The sequence below is a fragment of the Podarcis vaucheri genome (genome assembly GCF_965113315.1).
Source record: "Podarcis vaucheri genome assembly, chromosome: 1".
NCBI lineage: Eukaryota > Metazoa > Chordata > Lepidosauria > Squamata > Lacertidae > Podarcis > Podarcis vaucheri.
In genome coordinates, this window is record NC_138759.1 from 135,816,658 (window position 1) to 135,835,497 (window position 18,840).

Genomic DNA, 18,840 nt, shown 5'->3' on the forward strand with positions numbered 1-18,840 from the left:
TTCCCACAAAGCAGGGGGCAGCAGAACATTTACTTGGCATCACTCTGATCACGCTATTTGCCTTCCAAGTTCTGAGAGAACTTTGGTAGTATCCAATTCTAGACAGGTCCCATTCGAGACATTTTGCCTGTCCAAGAGGCTGCAGCAGACACAAATCCAGGACTCTTGGTACATCGGAAGATTTGGTGGTACAGTGACCAATGCCGCTTAATGCACTCTGATGTGTTACAGGGCGATGGAGAACCCTGCAGATGTTGCTGCACCACAGCTCCATCAGCCCTGACCTTTGTCCATGCTGACTGGGGGTGGGGTGACGGGACTTTGAGTCACAACCTCTGGATGGCGGAAGATTCCCCATCCCTCTCTTAGGCCCTAACCTCACTACATTTAAGGCAGCACCATAGCACTTTAAACATCCCTGAAAGAACCCCGTGAACTATAGTTTGTTAAGGGTGCTCAGCGTTGTTGGGAGACCCCGTTCCCCTCAAAGGGCTGCAATCTGCAGAGTTCCCTGGGAAGAGGGATTGATTGTCACTGTGTTGAAATTGTAGCTCTGGGGGGAATAGGGGTCTCCTGACAATTCTCCTTGACAGGCTTCTTTGGGGGAGCCCAGGACTGCTTGAAGTGATGATGCTTTAAAAGTACAGGGCAGGTGAGGGGATTCTGAGGGTCAGCACTTGAGCTGCATGCCAACATGAGTGATGGCTCGGACAGCTGGGTCAGTCCTGATCCTACATACATAGGAGCCAACTCCAAGGGGCCAATGTCCCTTCGGCCCACCCTATAAAATATTTGAGGGGCTGTGCCCCCCAAGTTGATGGACATTGCCTTTCAAATGGTGTGCGCACACTGTGTTAATTATGTGGGGTGGGGCTTACCTGCCCCCTCCCATATTTTACTCAAGTTGGCACCCTTGCTTGCAAATGATGGCGTTTGAAGAGAAGGTCCCTTAATATTTATGTGTGGTGACAGCGTGGAAGAAACAAACCCTCTGCTCACTTGTTTTATTCCCTCTAACTGTGAGGCTTAGTCATGGCTCTGTTTGTGACAAGATAAGCAAACTGCCTGGAGTGATTTTGAGAATTCTGCCTTTTCATGGACTGTGTGGATCAGACACAGGACATTGCAGCTGAGCCTGCAAACTCTGCCCAAGTAAACCTTGGATGACACTGCAGCTGCTTCTAGATGCAGTCTGCTTTGCTGCTTAAGAATCTCTGAGGTCTTTTTTAACTATATGGTGGGGCTCAGATATTTATTTATTTTTATTCATTAAACTGATATCCTGCCCTTCCAGCCAAAGGAGGCCAGGGCAGCAAGGGACACCAATACACCTTAACCTTAGCCCAGTAGCTGATTGGCAGCCAGTGCAATTCTTTCAACAGTGGAGTGACCTGTTGGCAATATCCTGCCAGCTGCAGCTTCTGGACCCACTTCAAGGGCAGCCCCACAAAGAGCGCATTGCAGTAATCCAGCCTGGATGTTACCAGCGCATGGATGACAGCTGTCAGGCTATACCAATCCAGAAACGCCCACATCTGTCCTGCTAGCTGAAGCTGGTAGTTGAAGCGCACCTAGCCACCAAGGTCACGTGGGCCTCTAGCAACAAAGATGAGTCCATGAGCCACTACGAACTTGCTCTTTGGGGAAAGTACAGCCCCGTCCAAAGCAGGCAATTGACCAATTATCCAGGGTTGTGAACCACCCACTCACAGTGCCTCTGTCTCGCCAGGATTCAGTTTTTTGGCTGACCACAGAGTCTAGGCATCGGCCCAGGACTTGCAAGGCCTCTCCTTTTTCAGATGTTACAGAGGAGGTGTCTTCAGCATATAGGCATGCTTAAATATAAAAATCTGTCCTGGGTTCCAGCAGTTTTGAAAGCTAATGTTTATTGAGCTAATGTTTGTAATTAGGTCTTCTTCTTATTTTATTTATTTTTTGATTTATATACCGCCCTTCATCGAAGGATCTCGGGGCAGTTCACAAGATAAATGCACAAATAAATAGTTAAAATAAAAATAACAAAATGATGACCATCACCCTACAAACACATTTAAAAGGCTGTGGAAAATTAATCACCCAAAGGCCTGGTTGAAGAGGAACGCTTTCTCCTGGCATCTAAAGATATACTGTGAAAGTGCTAGATGAACCTCCCTGGGGAGAGCATTCTACAGATGGGGAGCCAGTGCAGAAAAGGCCCCGTTCTCATATTGCCACTGTCTGGACCCCACATGGAGGGCGCACACAAATGAGGGCCTCCCTGGGTCCACCATATATGGTGAGAGAATGACTTTAGGAGAAATCCTTTTGATTTGTTACTTATTTGATTTATTAATTATTATGTTTTGTCATTCATAAGTTATAATTACCTGGCAAGAAAAACCTATGTATCTTTGAGCCGGGGAGAAGACTGGTTAGCTGTGGTTATCTGCTAGTGCAATATTTGTGGAGAAAGAAACCTGCAAGGGGCCGTAATTTGAAGAAGAGGGAAAGCAGGTGGTGGGAGGAATAGGCAGGTATGTGTCACAGATACACACCCCTGTGGCATCTCAACTCAGGGCCCCCTTTTTAAGATAAAAGGTGTTGGGGTTTTCTTACAGACTGTTGTGTGTCCAACCCATGCTGGCTAGAACAACATGAACAAAAGGATGTAGGTTTTATCTAGCAATCAACTTTTCCAGATGCGTGTCTGCCATCACTGCACACAAATATTGATTTTTATTTGTGCAGGGGTCTTAAAAGTCTAGTCTTTTTATTTGTGGAAACTGTTTTTCCAGGATTTCCAGAAGCCTATGGAGCATTTTTTGCATCCTGCCCCTTTCTAGCACATTAAAAAACCCAGTATTGCAAATTTGATTTTTTCAGGCACCAGGGAGGTGTTTTTTTGTTTTTGTTTTTGTCAATAGGACAATGATGCTGTTTTCTTTCTGCGTGCAAGAATGTTATGGCCCAAATGTGGTGGTTTTCAAGAATATTTCTCAAGAGCATGCATCTGTGACCTGGAATGTTTGAGCTATACAGACGCCATGTGGCTCCACCAGCTCTTGAGTGATGCCTATTCTGCAGTGGTGCTCTTAGCCCCCAGGCTAACAATTTATTGGAATACATTTACTTATTAACATTTAACTTGGATTCCAGCAAGTAGTAGCCAGTGATTTAGCTGCAGTTTAGTGCTTTCTAATTTTAATATGCTTTCATTTCATCACATTCATGCTAATGCCTACCAGTCCTAGCTCTCTGTTTAAGTCCCTGGTGTGTTCAGCTTACTAGCCATGACAGAAGTTGTTCCTGGGCTTAGCACTCTTTCTCTCCTCCTCTGTTTTCTTTCTTTTTAGCATCCAGCCAGCATGTCTGACTTCTCGACTCTGGCTTGCACTGTGTCAATATGCCTGCTTCCCCACTGCTTTCAAGAGGAGGAGACTCCCAGCTATAACTAGGATGCATTTATATTTCCTTACTTTTTCCTTAGTCTGAGCTGAGGTCTGCCCTAGTTTTGCACTCATGAAATTTCACTATGTAATTGCTTCAGTTTCCATTTGTAGATGGAAACTGAAACACAGAGTTAAATTCCTTGCCTTCACAGGTAGTGAATCCATCTGGAAAGATGGACTGCTGTTTACATAATTATTCTGAAGCTGAAAGTACAATGGGCAAAATGCATCCGTATTGCGAGGCCGGGAGTGGGGTTGGTAATAGTCTTAAATTTTGCTCCTGGTCAGTATGCTGCTTGAAAAGTTTCACTGTTGCGGGACTGCAAGATTTCAAATGGGGGAGTTGCAAGGACAATGCATAGTTTGGCATAGACCTGTGAACATGGCCCTGTAGGATAAAGGGTAAGTGATTATCAATCATATTGCATGTAACTATTTTTCCTGCCCCCATACAACAATGTGACTCTTTGGACATCTTGGTCCTTTACAGCCATGACTGCCGTGAAGAGGACACACAAGTAGCATGAGGGCTGCAAGTCCTTCAGTCCTGGCGCTGTCGTTGCACAGCTCTTTATCTTATTGCTCTGACATTCAGCTGCTCCATCTGAAACAGGAAGCCTCCTGTACTTGTGGACGCTCCTCATCTTCCAGGCAGTGTTAGCCAGGCGCATTTTGCGACTGGCACTGGTTCAATTGCGACCATGTAGAGATCTCTGGATGCTCGGTTGGCGAGTGACATCTCCTTTTTTAAAAAAATAAAATGTTTATTGAGATTTTACACAAAAGAAAAACAGTATGATAAACAATACAAAAAAACAACAACAGTCATTTAAAAAAGTAGAAAAAAAGAAATAATCCATTTTTCAATATCTTTAGGTTCATTTGCTTATTTCCTTGACCTCCTCACACCTCCCCTTTTTGTATTCCTGTTTATTAAATCCTTTCAGCAAATCCTTACCCTCTTTCATTTATCTTTACTCTATATTCTTAACCTATTACAACTATAAATTTTCTTTCATATAACTATCTATATTTACATATTCTTATTAGCCTTAATACCAAAACCACTTATTTTCAGTCCAGCATCATTTTAACATTCATTAATTTTACAGTATTTCTGCAGATAGTCTTTAAATTTCTTCCAGTCTTCTTCCACCATTTCTTCTCCCTGGTCTCGGATTCTGCCAGTCATTTCTGCCAATTCCATATAATCCATCATCTTCATTTGCCATTCTTCCAGAGTGGGTAAATCTTGTGTCTTCCAGTACTTTGCAATAAGTAATCTTGCTGCTGTTGTAGCATACATTAAAAAAGTTCTGACTGACATCTCCACCCAGTGCCCCCTCTAGCTTTCTTAGCAGGTGAGCAGAAGAGCTCATTTATTGCAGAGCCAGTGTGGTGTAGTGGTTAAGAGCGGTAGTCTCGTAATCTGGGGAACCGGGTTCGCGTCTCCGCTCCTCCACATGCAGCTGCTGGGTGACCTTGGGCCAGTCACACTTCTGTGAAGTCTCTCAGCCCCACTCACCTCACAGAGTGTTTCTTGTGGGGGAGGAAGGGAAAGGAGAATGTTAGCCGCTTTGAGACTCCTGAAGGGGAGTGAAAGGCGGGATATCAAATCCAAACTCTTCTTCTTCTTCTTCTGTCCCACCTTTTCCCCCAGGGAATACATGGATCACCCACCTTCTCAGTTAATCCCTGCAGCAACCCGGCAAAGTAGACTAAGAGGCCATGACTGGCCCAAGGTCATTCAGTGAGCTCCATGACCCAGTGGGGATTTGAACCCTGATCTCCCAGGTCCTAGTCTGACACTCTAACAATCACAGCACCACACTGGCTCCCTAGAGTCCTTCTGCTAAGGGCAGCTCTATAAATTAAGTAGGTAAATAAATAAATATGGGAAAAGCAAAAGGTCACTTAGAGAAAGATCTGAAATATTTTCCTTGAAGCTTGCAATTGTTTTATTCCGGATTGTGTCATGAACTGCTTTGAGATTATTCAATAATAATAATAATAATAATAATAATAATAATAATAATAATAATATCTTTATTGTCATTGCCCCCTTCGGGGACAACGAAATTACTTTAAAATATAGAGCTGTGTAGAAATGAAATGAAAAATATTTTTTGCAAAACAATAAATTTCATTGCAAAAAATGACACCTAGACATTGCATTGTGGCAACCGTAACCAAGATTTAAGGTGCCATTTGGCAATTAGCTTATATATCTCATTTGCTAACACTGGTAGAAGTTAAAACTGCCTATTTATCCCACATGTCTGACTTTCAAATACAGGAAAGGCTGGTAGTAATGTCAACAGTGTTGCAAAATGGTGTCCCTATGCTATCTTTAAAATCCCTTCAGCATTTTGTGAAGCAGGAATTATGTATAATCCAGACATGAGATCTGCAATCACAAATGGTGACCTGAAGTTAATGATTCCATTTGGTTTTTTGTGTTATGCCCTAAATCCGAAAGCAACTAGAACGAAGTTTCAGAATACAGTGGTGCCCCGCAAGACGAATGCCTCGCAAGACGGAAAACCCGCTAGATGAAAGGGTTTTCCGTTTTTGAGCTGCTTCGCAAGATGAATTTCCCTATGGGCTTGCTTCGCAAGATGAAAACGTCTTGCAAGTGTTCCGATTTTTTTCTGCCCCCCCCCCCTTTTCTAAGCCGCTAAACCGCTAATCTGCTAATAGGGTTGCTTTGCAAGACGAAAAAACCGCTAGACGAAGAGACTCGCGGAACGGATTATTTTCGTCTTGCGAGGCACCACTGTAGCTCTTGGATCTTGGCTTAGCTTTCCGAGACTGATCAATTGGGAGGGTGGAGGGGGTGGGGAGGGGGAAGGGAGGCTTAGAGCAGTGTTTCCCAACCGGTGTTCCGCGGCACACTACTGTGCCGTGAGACATTGGCTGGTGTGCCGTGGGAGGGAGGCGGGCGAGTCGGGCGGTGAGAGGCGGCGGCGGCGGCGAGGATCCGCGTCGAGCCGGGGGCGGCTCCGCGGTGGTGGTGCCGAGCGGCGGGGCAGCGCGTGCAAAAGGGAGGAGCGCGAGACAGCGGAGGAGGAGGAGGCCGGCATGTCCGGGCAGCAGCAGCAACAACAGCAGCAGCAACTCCCGGCGACGGCTCCTCAAGCCCCGCCGCCGCCCCCTCCTCCGCCCGCTATCGCCGCCACCACCACAACAGCCGCCGCCGCCTCAGTTGCCGCCGTCCCTCAGTCCCTCGCTCTGCTGCCTCCTCCCACCCCCAAAGCTTGGAGGTTCCCCGGCAAGGGGGAGGGAAAAAACTTTCAGTTTCGTGCGTCCCTCCCGGCGTGACGCTGCGCGCTGACGTCACGGGGCGGGGCTTTAATGGTGGTGTGCCGCGAGATTTTTTTTCAGTAAACAGGTGTGCCGTTGCCCAAAAAAGTTTGGGAAACACTGGCTTAGAGCCACAAGTTCCCCATCCTCTGGACTCGGATCCTCATTTTTAAGTGGCTTTCCATAGCCTTAAGTGATCATCTATGTCAAGTCTTATAAGATAAAGTCAAGTATGCAACTACAACAGCAAATAGTACTACAGTAAGTCATCATGCTGAAAGGAAAAGATAGCTGTCCATTCTGCTGGCAATCGCAGTGTAAGTGTAGCTCATTTTGTTGGGCATAAAGTTTCAATCCCTGAATAAAAATATATTGCTTGATTCCATTCTTTCTCCAAACACTGGAGTCTTTTGCAGGATCTTAATTTTCTGCAGCACAGAATTATTATGCATAATTTAATCAGGTTTCACCGATAGACAAGTTCTGCATTTTGGTCTTTTTGTCACATTAGAATCAATTTTTCCCTTCCCCTTTTCTCTCTCTTGGCTGCCATATGTCCTCTTTTTTTCCAGGACGTGTCCTCTTTCTCAGGGGTAAAATTTCTGTATGGTTGGATTTTTTGAATTTTCTAAAATGTCCGGGAGTGGGCTACTCTTTATGTTGTCTATGCAGTATTAAAGAACCAAGTGCAAAACATATACATGCTGTGTGAGTCTTGCACGATGCCAGAAAGGTCCTTGTGTTTGTATATTTTGAAGGGGCATTGTAGAATGTGCCCCCTCCTGCACCCCCCCCAGCGCTGACAAATGTGTCCTCTTTTTCTCTCTTCAAAATATGGCAACCCTGCTCTTGGGGTGACACCAGTATTTGAGTGTGTGGCTTATATGGTCTAGCTGCTGCTACACTGTGAAACTTTAGTCTGACTACCCATCTATAGCAGTGTTGGGAGATTAAAGGCAGTGGTGGTGGAGTTGGAACCAGTCTGTCTCTGAGATCAGCCCTCCGTAATAATGCCACAGAAATTAGAAACCGCTAATTCATATATGGATTGATTTCCCCGCCTAGATTAAATCCGTGCAGCTGAATTGAATGTGTTCAAATACTCCAGCAATGTGTTTTGCACAGGATTAGAACATTGATTGGAAGTTAGTGTATATTTAAGGGTTACCAACCATGTTTGGAATAGTAACTGCAGCACCGGAGCCTCCGAGAGCACACCTCTTTGCCAAATAAAATGAGCAGGGAAGTGCCAGAAGCAGAACGTTTTAAAGTAGCTTCTTCAGGCTTCTAGAATGGTGGCAGTTTGGGGGGGGGGTGTGAATCCAGCATTGCAGGCTGCCTTATCTGCTTCAGCTACCTTAACAGAACTGTAGGGAAACACAATATGTATACTACTGAGGTGATGAAAGAATCCATTTATTGCTTCTAACTTATTTTATTTGTTATAGTTCTTAAAAATGTCACACCATTAGAGTTGTATTTTCTGTCCTGGGCCGCTTCCTGCACTTTGTGAAGTACATTGCCATCTGTGGAAATCATCACAGTGTTCTACCGTGTGCTAGACACCTAAGCCATTTTGCAGGTGAAATACTCTAGGATAGGGATTTGTAACTAAATCCTGTGTAATCTAGTTAGCAGAGCTGCCCTCTAGTGCAGTGTAATCTCTTCTTCTGCAAGTAGGAGGGGAAACAGGATTTCTTCACTGCTTTCCAAATCTGCCCTGAGGAGAGAGAACCATTTCCAAAAAGATAAGGACATAAACCAGCCAAAGTTAGTCATGACCACGATCCACTGGTAGCAGCGAGAGTTACGTGGTCACAAGTCAATCAAATAACGCTGCTCCAGTGGGGTTTAATCATGGGTAAAATTTGCTGGGTGGGGGCCTGATATTTTGAGCATTTGTTCAAAAAAAATTTCAAGGCCGTCGCCCTCTGTTCTTTCTTTTTTAAAATGGCTATTGCTGCCCTTCCCCCTCCAATCTTTGTGGTAGTAGGACATGCTCTCAATTCTCCCTTGTTGACCAAGTTCTGCTTGCACTTGATTTTTATTTTCACAAATTTTGGGCTGCTAGCAGATTTCATTAGAAGTCCGAGGGGCTGCCCAGGTAGGCAATGTCTTGAGACGAAGGGTTAAGGCCGGTTTCCCAAACTTGGGTCTCCAGCTGTTCTTGGACTACAACTCCCATTATCCCTAGCTAGCAGGACCAGTGGTCAGGGATGATGGGAATCGTAGTGTAAAAACAGCTGGAGACCCAGGGCTGGGAAACTCTGGGTTAAGGAACAGTGACAGCAAGCAAGTTTAGGAAGGCAGGGAGGCTTGAGGACTGTGGTTGGCCTGGGGGTATGCTGAGAGTGGTCACCCTGTTTCTGTAGCCTGCTATGGGTAGGGAAAATGGTGATGCAGTGAGGCTGTAGCAACCCTCCACCCTTGCAAAGACAACCAGGATAACAATTCATCCCTGTGGGATCAGAGCAAAGCTCTGTCTAATCCAGGGTCTTCTTTCTTACAGTGACTGACTGCAGTCAGCCAGGTGTTCACAGAGGAGATGGTGGGGCATCAAACCAACATTGGGTGAAGCAAACCATGGTTTCTTTGCTAATCTGCAAGACAGATTGTGTCCTGTTCAACAGTGTGTATAGAACAAGCTATAGCTGTGCCATCACATCTGAGTGTGGCTCTGGTGTCCTTGCACAGTGTGTTAAGGCTGGTACAGTGGAACCTCGGTTGTTGAACATGATCCGTTCCGGAAGACCATTCAACTTCCGAAGCGTTCGACAACCGAGGTTCTACTGTATTGTTCCTTTGGTAGATGGTCTTTGAGACAACTAAAATAAATGGATAAGCATTAGAGGACATTTCTATGTTTCAATCAGTGTGTGTTTCTTGGACAGTGTTAGGAAAACAGCAGCAGCTCTAGGCTTGAGAGTGTGTGAGGACAGCCTAAGTTTGCAGGGGGGACCTTTGTGTCCAAGCCTTAGCAAGATTCAAGAAGCAGCAGTGTTCCCTTCTGCCCCATGAGTGTGGTTGGCCCTCAGTGACCGCCGACCAAGCAAGCTGCTCATTTTCAGAAGTGCTTTTTCCATAGCAGCATAAAGGAAAGCTGGCTTGGCAAAGAACCAGATCATTCTTCTCATGTTTTGTCACTATCCCCTTGGGGACTATTCTTAGTTTTCTGTTACGTAACGCTCTTCGCCGTGCCATTCTTTAGCGATGAAAGGGAAAAGAATTTATATACAGTGGTATCCTGCAGAATTAAAGATCTCTGCAGGATACTGTAAGCCAAACAACCTATTTTTGGTTGTTGTTTTTTATTTCAAAGGTATATTGTCAAGCATCTGGGTGAGGAGGGAAAGCCTGTGGATATCACAATAAATATATATGGTTGAGATCTTTCCCCTCAACAACAGTTTTCAAAGAATATACATTTCTACTGACTTTGGATTGATACAAATTTCCCCTTTTGATCCTCTTTTCATCTCTATTTGCTTTTTGTAGCTTCCAAACTCTTTGCACTGTTGTGAACTACAACTGTCAATCATCAACTGAGGTGTGGGAGTTGGGAAGAAAGGGTTAGCTGCTCTTACTAACAGTTTGTCTTAGCTCTGTCAGTACAAGAGGCTTCTCTTAAGCCTTCCTTTAATTCAAAGTGTATTTGACATACGGTGCCTATTATTTATTTATTTCATAAAATTCATAACCACTTGATTGGGGGAAAAAAACCTTTCAAAGTGGTTTTCAAAAGATAAATCAGTCAAATCAAGAAAAAAATTATAACCTCACTTTAAAACATACAAAAGTGAAAATGCTAAAACAGATTTAAATTACATAATAATAATAATAATAATAATAATAATAATAATAATAATAATAATAATAATAATAATTTATTATTTATACCCCGCCCATCTGGCTGGGTTTCCCCAGCCACTCTGGGCGGCTTCCAACTGAATATTAAAAACAGTACAGCATCAAACATTAAAAACTTCCCTAAAGAGGGCTGCCTTCAGATGACTTTTAAAAGTAAAATAGTTGTTTATTGCTTTGACATCTGGTGGGAGGGCGTTCCACAGGGCAGGCGCCACTACCAAGAAGGCCCTCTGCCTGGTTCCCTGTAACCTTACTTCTCGCATTGAGGGAACCGCCAGAAGGCCCTCGGCGCTGGATCTCAGTGTCCGGGCTGAACTATGGGGATGGAGACGCTCCTTCTGGAGACGCTCACATTCAGTTCCTAAGCATCTGGGTAGGCTTGTCTAAACAGGAATATTTTAGTGGGTACCAAAAGGAGTGCAGTGAAGGCCCCTGCTTGATTTCAGTAGCCATGGAGTTCCAAAGTGCAGGTGCTGCCACACTAAACAGCCGAGCAGAACGGGTATTTTGTGGCACTTGCAGTAGTGCCAATTCTGTTGAAGTGGTCATGTGGGCATGTGTAGGGTAAGGCGACCTTGTTAGGGGCTCTATATACTAAGAGTAACACTTTGAACCCGGCCCAGTAGCAAATAAACAACCAGTTCAGACCTCTGAGCCTCACTCCTGTCCGCAATTGTGCCGCAGCATTCTGCGCTAACTGCAGCTTCCAGATCAAGCACACGGGAAGCCCTACATAGAGCACATTGCAGTAATCCAACTGCAATGAACTACTGTGATCCAGGAATGGCTGCAGCTGTCGAACCAGCCACAGCTCAGTTGGTTAGAGCATGGTGCTGATAACGCCAAGGTCATGGGTTTCATCCGCATATGGGTGCATATTTCTTCATCCCAGGGGGTGGACTAGATGGCCCAGGGACCCTTCCAACTTTATGATTCTTTGATTAGGCCCACCTTTTAAATATGCCGTTTATAGCTCTTCCTCTTCATTGTGTGACTGTGCTGTTTTGGGATTGCTTGACTTCACAATAGTACAAATCCTGCCAAACATTCTGTTTTGTTCTGTTAAAGTCAGTCTTGGAAGATGATAAGCAGCCCAGCCGCATCTGAGCAGCAATGCTTTTTAAAATATTCGCCATAATTCCCAAAATTTCTAAGAAGTAAAACATAAACGCAAATGACTGTACACAGAGTATGCAAGAAAATGAGTGTTGCATTTGGCAGCATGATACAGACAAAAGTGGAACCATTTTTAGCTCCCACGGATTGAAATCAGGGGTTGAAGTTAGCTTCTTATGAAACTTGCCAGGGTTTGTTTTAAACCAGGATCTTGAGTTCATATGTTAATATTCACACACACACACTTTGTTGCTTTCAAACAAGAACAAAAAAAATTTACAGGTACTTGGCAGTGTAAAAACATTGCTGGGAATGAGCACATTACATCATAAATTCATTTGGGATGTAAATCAGTGTCCAGACTTGTCTCTCCATGTGTGGCCAGTGGTTGCTGCCTCTGTTTCAATGAATGGAATAAAAGGATACCAAATAATGGAAATAGCCTGTTTTGTGCTTTTCTAAGCTGACAAGTTTATTTTTCAGCTAAGCAAGAGCCCAAACTCGACCATGTGTTCAGGAAAAGTCCCTGCAATATGTCCCACTTCTAGGCGCAACACTTTCCCAATGTTAACATTAAGTAGCCAGGGAGAATCTTGAAAAGTGAAGCTAACTGCAAAAGTTGTTCTTTTAGCCACTGGTGGAGGAGGAAGGTGGAGCACGATAGTCCAATGGCACTTTGTTCGGGCACAGTTTAGCTTTGTGTGCAATCCTCTTTGCAATATTATCACCCCATGTTATAAATAAGGTCTGGGTCTGATAGATAGAGAGAGGTATGTCACCTAGTAGATGTACGGTTATAGTGAGGTTTGAACTAGTGGCATTCTATTTCTTGGTAAAACATCTTTTCTGTCTGTTGGTCTAAGACAGAACAAAGAAATTGAGCTTGCCAGTAATGCAACTCAAAACTGAGCAATACATCACAAGGGCATCCAATAGGATTTAAACAACAGCTTGCTCATGTGGTCAGATTAAATGTGACCAGTTGTGAGTGGGAAAGCAGAACTAGGAAGAGGTGATGGGAGCACTGGAAGTTGTGCTCATCTCATGGCAGGCTGCAGACTTTGCTTCTGGTGTAACAGTGGCTTGGTAGGAAGAACCTTCTGCTGAAACTGTTCAAGGCTCTATGTAGTGTGTCACTTCTCTACTTAGACAGAAATACCCATCTACTAGTTGGAGGAGCCAAAGCAGCAACTTCCAGGTCCAGCCTCTCTACGCTGTTGGCCATCTCTTCCAATTTTGTGGAATCCGCTTGGATTACTGCAATGCGCTCTACGTGGGGCTACCTTTGAAGGTGACCCGGAAACTACAACTAATCCAGAATGCGGCAGCTAGACTGGTGACTGGGAGCGGCTGCAGAGACCACATAACACCGGTCTTGAAAGACCTACATTGGCTCCCAGTACGTTTCCGAGCACAATTCAAAGTGTTGGTGCTGACCTTTAAAGCCCTAAACGGCCTTGGTCCAGTATACCTGAAGGAGCGTCTCCACCCCCATCGTTCTACCCGGACACTGAGGTCCAGCACCGAGGGCCTTCTGGTGGTTCCCTCACTGCGAGAAGCCAAGTTACAGGGAACCAGGCAGAGGGCCTTCTTGGTAGTGGCGCCCTCCCTGTGGAACGCCATCCCACCAGATGTCAAAGAGAACAACAACTACCAGACTTTTAGAAGACATCTGAAGGCAGCCCTGTTTCGGGAAGCTTTTAATGTTTGATGTATTATAGTATTTTAATATTCTTTTGGAAGCCGCCCAGAGTGGCTGGGGTATAAGCTGGGTATAAATGATACATCATCATCATCATCATCATCATCATCATTATTATTATTATTATTATTATTATTTGAGGACTGGAAGAGCTTGTCATGTAGCCAGCACATTAATTCTGCAGGAAATAGCATGGTCAAATCAACACAAACCTGGCAGATTTCATGCTGTGTGTGTGTGTGTGTGTGTGTGTGTGTGTGTTTTATAATTATGGTCATGCAAACATGCATCCTCATAATTGCACAAAGGGACTTGGTGGATCCAGGCCTTTTATTGACTGTATGATTCTGCTAGATGAGTGCATAAGCAAATACTACCAACAATTAAACTTTCAACATTGATAAATGGATTTTGTTGCTCTGCTTCAATGGCTCTATCAGAAACAAGAGCTACGAGTATGATTGGCTTGCACAGATTGTGGATATGCAGCATTTATTCCATGAACTGCTAGGTTGTAAACAATACTCTCATCCCCCACCCCCCTTCTTTTCTTCATTGACGTTCTCTGACCTGTGTCAACTAGCAGAATACAGTGAATCAGGAATGGCAAAAGAGCTTTGATGAAGCTATGCCAGCCTTGGGCCAGAGGTTTCTCTTGAAGAATCTGAAGCCATAAAACAAGCTTCTACGGCCCTAGCTTTACACCCTGCATGGCTTTCAGTCCCTGAGATATAGCTACCATATTTTTCGCCCTATAGGGCGCACCGGCCCATAGGGCGCACTTATTTATTTGGGGGGGGGAATAAAGAAAAAAATGTTCCCCCTCCGAGCCCCAAAGAGCAAAGAAGCCATGACAACGCGCAAGATGGATCCCGCTCACTGTCCAGGCATCGTTTTTAGCCTCGGGGCTGGGGGTCCGGGAGTGAAGGTGAGGTTGCGCAACCTCGCCATCGCTCCCGGAGCTTGCCGGGCTGGGGGCGGGAGAAGCCCAAGCTTCCCCAGCCCCCAGAACAGGCTGCTATCCGAAGCCTTGGGAGCCTGGCAGGAACTCCCGCCGGGCTCTCCAGGCTTGCAGATATCTGCCCGAAGCCTGGGGCGCCCCCCGCTGCGCTCCCCGGGTTTTGGGTTGCAGGCTGCTGTCCACAAACCTTGGGAACTCCCGCCAGGCTCCCAAGGCTTGCAGGTAGCTTCCTGAAGCCTGGAGAGCGAGAGGGGTCGGCGCGCACCAACCCCTCTCGGTCTCCAGGCTTCAGCGAAAGCCTGCATTCGCTCCATAGGACGCACACACATTTCTCCTTCATTTTTGGAGGGGAAAAAGTGCATCCTATAGGGCAAAAAATACAGTAACTCCCCCTCCTCATTCTGACTGGCTTGAGAAGTTTTGTAAGTGAAGAGGAGAGTTATCTTTCCCACAGGATCCTATCTATGGTAAACGCAGATCACTAATGAGCTATCTTGTCTAGATGTGTCTTGTGTCAAATCCAGTACAGTATGTAACAGATTTGTAGCCTGCTAAAGGAAGGTTGTAGTTGAGCAAAGACATTCTGGGAGGTTAAAATTTTTCAGCAGAGCAAGTTTTTGTGTTTTTACCACTTCATTGCTGCTATTTTTTCTGTCGATTGAGACATTGGCATTGCAACTCTGCATTGCCCATGACTCTCCTTCCCCAAGCAGTGCTCCCTAGCAATCTTACAATGGCACTTTGTGCATGGAGCCAGCTGCACAGTTGAACAGAGTACAGTTGCATAAGCAGTGCTGAGAAGCTTGTGAAAGAGCTTCCAGATGATATTGGGTCCAATGAGAGTGCTTCTCCATTTTCTCCCATCTATCTGTGGAAGAAATGAATGACAGACTAAGAAATCCAGGGCAGTAAAGGAGAATAGAAAAAGTATTTTACTCAATAGAAAACTGCTTGGTCTGGAATTTTGTTCTCCACTGAGAGTAAAATGGGGCTAGCCAAAGATGTAACATCTCTTATTTCTGGGAGCCTGTGAACATTCCCTAAATTTGTGGTAAAAAGTGAGTGTAATCCTTCAGAGTATTTTGGCAACGAACAAATTAGCACAGAATCTCTATAAAATTAAAGGTCAGTTTTTAGCCTGGCAGCATCAGCAGCATTGGTGGTTACTAGTAGGCCTTAGTACTTAGAATCATAGAGTTGGAAGAGACCACAAGGGCCATCGAGTCCAACCCCCTGCCAAGCAGGAAACACCATCAGAGCACTCCTGACATATGGTTGTCAAGCCTCTGCTTAAAGACCTCCAAAGTAGGAGACTCCACCACACTCCTTGGCAGCAAATTCCACTGTCAAACAGCTCTTACTGTCAGGAAGTTCTTCCTAATGTTTAGGTGGAATCTTCTTTCTTGTAGTTTGGATCCATTGCTCCGTGTCCGCTTCTCTGGAGCAGCAGAAAACAACCTTTCTCCCTCCTCTATGTGACATCCTTTTATATATTTGAACATGGCTATCATATCACCCCTTAACCTCATCTTCTCCAGGCTACTTGACTGATCCCGCCACAGAACTTGAACGCCTGTAGCATCATTTCAACAGTTTCCGTGTGGCAACTACACATGGAGTTATACAGAACTGTTAAGTCTTGAGTCAAAGTGGCAATAAAACATTTGGTAGCTGCAGTAGCTTGTCTCGCCATGTTGCAGGGATGATTGAAGTAGCAGATGTGAAGGCAGAGGAACACCATTAATGACAAGACACTGATGACCCCTTTACTGTGTTGCATAGTCCTGTTTACTGTTGCACTCCCCATGTGTTTACTGTAATTCTTAAAAGCCTGTGTGCTGTGTACTGCAGCTCATTTTCCTACTTGTCACTGGGATGAATGAGCAATATGCTCTCTATCCTATGGTCTTCCTTGGTAGCAATTTTTGTGTATGTGTGCCTGTTCCACCAGGATCTGAACAAGCAGGATTTCAAACCAGTTCAACACGGTTAAATTTCAGAGGAAAAGCAGTTTTAAAGGGTTAGAACAGGGTGCTGATACAGGCCACCTGCATATTCCTGCATCGCAGGGGGTCCAACTAGATGACCCTCAGGGTCCCTTCCAACTCTGATTCTATGAAATGCAGTTGTAAAGGGACTAGACTGAAGCAGAAGGGGGGGGGGCGGGATGAGTTAGTTTTCTTGTTGGAGTATACTCCTCATGAAGAAAACTAACACAATCAGCATCATTCTATCATTTATTCAATTTGTACCCTGCTCCTGCTCCTAAAGGAGCCCGGGATGTGGAGGACACACGAATCTGCATCTTCTCTGAAATACTGCATCATACCAAAGAGACCCAATTCACATTGCACAAGCTGCAATCAGAATTGACTCAGCTTTTTCCTGGCAATGTTTTGCTAGTTAAAGGAAAACCATTTGTTACTGCAAGAATTTGAGATAATATGTAATGGCCTTTTCAACCATTGCTTAAAAGTGTTGAAATCTGTATCCAAAGTTCCCAGTCTTGTGACCTGGCTTGCTGCCTCAGCTTGTCTGGAACACTCTTTCAGTCAGGAAACTTCCCAAAGACTCACAAATTTCCTTGGGAAACTTTACTGTTGCTCTGATTAACTGCACCTGAGAGACCTGCAGGACTGTAAAGCATTCCTACATTGCTGGAGTCCTAGACCTTCGACTAATTAAACGGTCTATGGCCTTGAAAACGGTGGAGGTATTGTTTTTGTTTGCTATTATGGCATGCATTTTGTGTTTTTACATTGAAAATCACCCTGTGATCTTCAGTGTATAGAAGTTTAATAAATGATAATGGTAATGTGCAAGGTTTGCGGTTCAATACTTGTCACCCCCAGTTAGAAAGTTCTCAAACACTGCCTGAGATTTTGGTGGGCCAGGGCCAGTCGGAGAGATGTCCTTGTTTAGATGGGCCAGTCCTAAGTCTGCTTCCTAAACAGAAGCCTCTACTTTTGCACTGAATGAAGCTCTTGTGCATTTCTGGAAGGGAAAAGGAGTCTCCTCTTCTTTATAGGACCAGGTTGTCATCTGACAATTGATAACTGCAAGCTCTACACAAGAGTAGTGGCCACTTTATGACACCATGATGAACCATTTCTCTTTTTTCTTTAAATTCTGTGGTGTTCTGAGTAAGGGTTGCTTCTGAGTGCTTCCTTGCAAGAGTCTTATCTTTGTCTTGTGATGACACACATTTTATGTCAGCAGTGCCGGAAAGTAAATATTTTCTTCTCAAGCTCATTACCTCCAACATTTGTTTAAAAAGATGGACTCCTTTTGATATTTATTTGATGTAAATGTTCTTCTAAATAAACTTTCTTTTAGGATTCTTTGGCTGATCCTAATAGTGGAATTTCCAAATGATGGGCTTTTGGATTTTTCTGCACCCAGCTCTCTCTGTTTCTTGTATGCCACATCAATATGACCTGTTAGGCTTCAGACCACACTATCCTGTTTGATGCTGTTGTCTGATCAGTTTGCTTGATGTTCTGCCGAAATGTAAGGAAAGGATTCTAATATGACTGGCAACTATCTCAACAAAAGGCATTGGTCTGGGATGCATGGGCGCAGGAGAGTTTGTTGCATTATGTTGTCCTGTCTTAAAATAGAATCATAGAATCATAGAATCATAGAGTTGGAAGGGACCACAAGGGCCATCGAGTCCAACCCCCTGCCAAGCAGGAAACACCATCAGAGCACTTTCTTGTAGTTTGGATCGATTGCTCCGTGTCCGCTTCTCTGGAGCAGCAGAAAACAACCTTTCTCCCTCCTCTATGTGACATCCTTTTATATATTTGAACATGGCTATAATATCACCCCTTACATAGAGTCATAGAATTGTAGAGTTGGAAGGGACCTGAGGGTCATCTAGTCCAACCCCCTGCAATGCATGACAACCCATCTATCTTTCTCAACAGAATGTTGTTTCTGAGGACAGTCACCCAATTTAAGATGAGAACTCTAACCCCTGCCCCCTCAGAGTATTATAGTTATTGACATTCACCATTAAGGATAATCTGTTGTAGTATAATGGATTATTAACTATGTCTCCGGCTCAGATCTCCCCTCTAGCCACAAACTCAGCAGGTGCCAAGTGGCTTTCAATCTGACACCTTACGTGTCTGAATCTTATTTGCACATTTAATAATATCCCAGGCAAGATTTAATAACTGTAATTTAATTAATGCAGCTGATTAAGAACAGTACCTGACTTAAACGCTGATCTATTTTTCTTCACCCTGTGCTCTGTGATCCCTGTACTAGTTCATATCAGGCCATGGCCAAGAGCAAAATGTGTACAAGTGGTGCAAATTCTGTGTTGTTTCAATATATATCAACTGCTGTGGGGGGAGCTAGTTATGCAATTAGAGCTGAAAGAATGCCGTTTTCCTTCCCGCTACAGCAGTACCTATTTATTGACTTGCACTGGCATGCTTTCGAACTGCTAGGTT

The 18,840-nt window shown here is 44.5% G+C and overlaps 1 protein-coding gene across 1 annotated transcript in view; it reads left to right on the top strand.

Annotated features, from left to right (window-relative positions):
• Positions 1–2,030: 2,030 nt before the first annotated feature.
• SH3BP4 (SH3 domain binding protein 4) overlaps positions 2,031–18,840 on the top strand; it is a 35,184-nt gene continuing 18,374 nt past the window's right edge. Inside the window, exon 1 of the mRNA XM_082231010.1 lies at positions 2,031–2,275. The gene's annotated coding sequence lies outside the window, so the exon portion shown is untranslated. The remainder of the gene's footprint in view (positions 2,276–18,840) is intronic.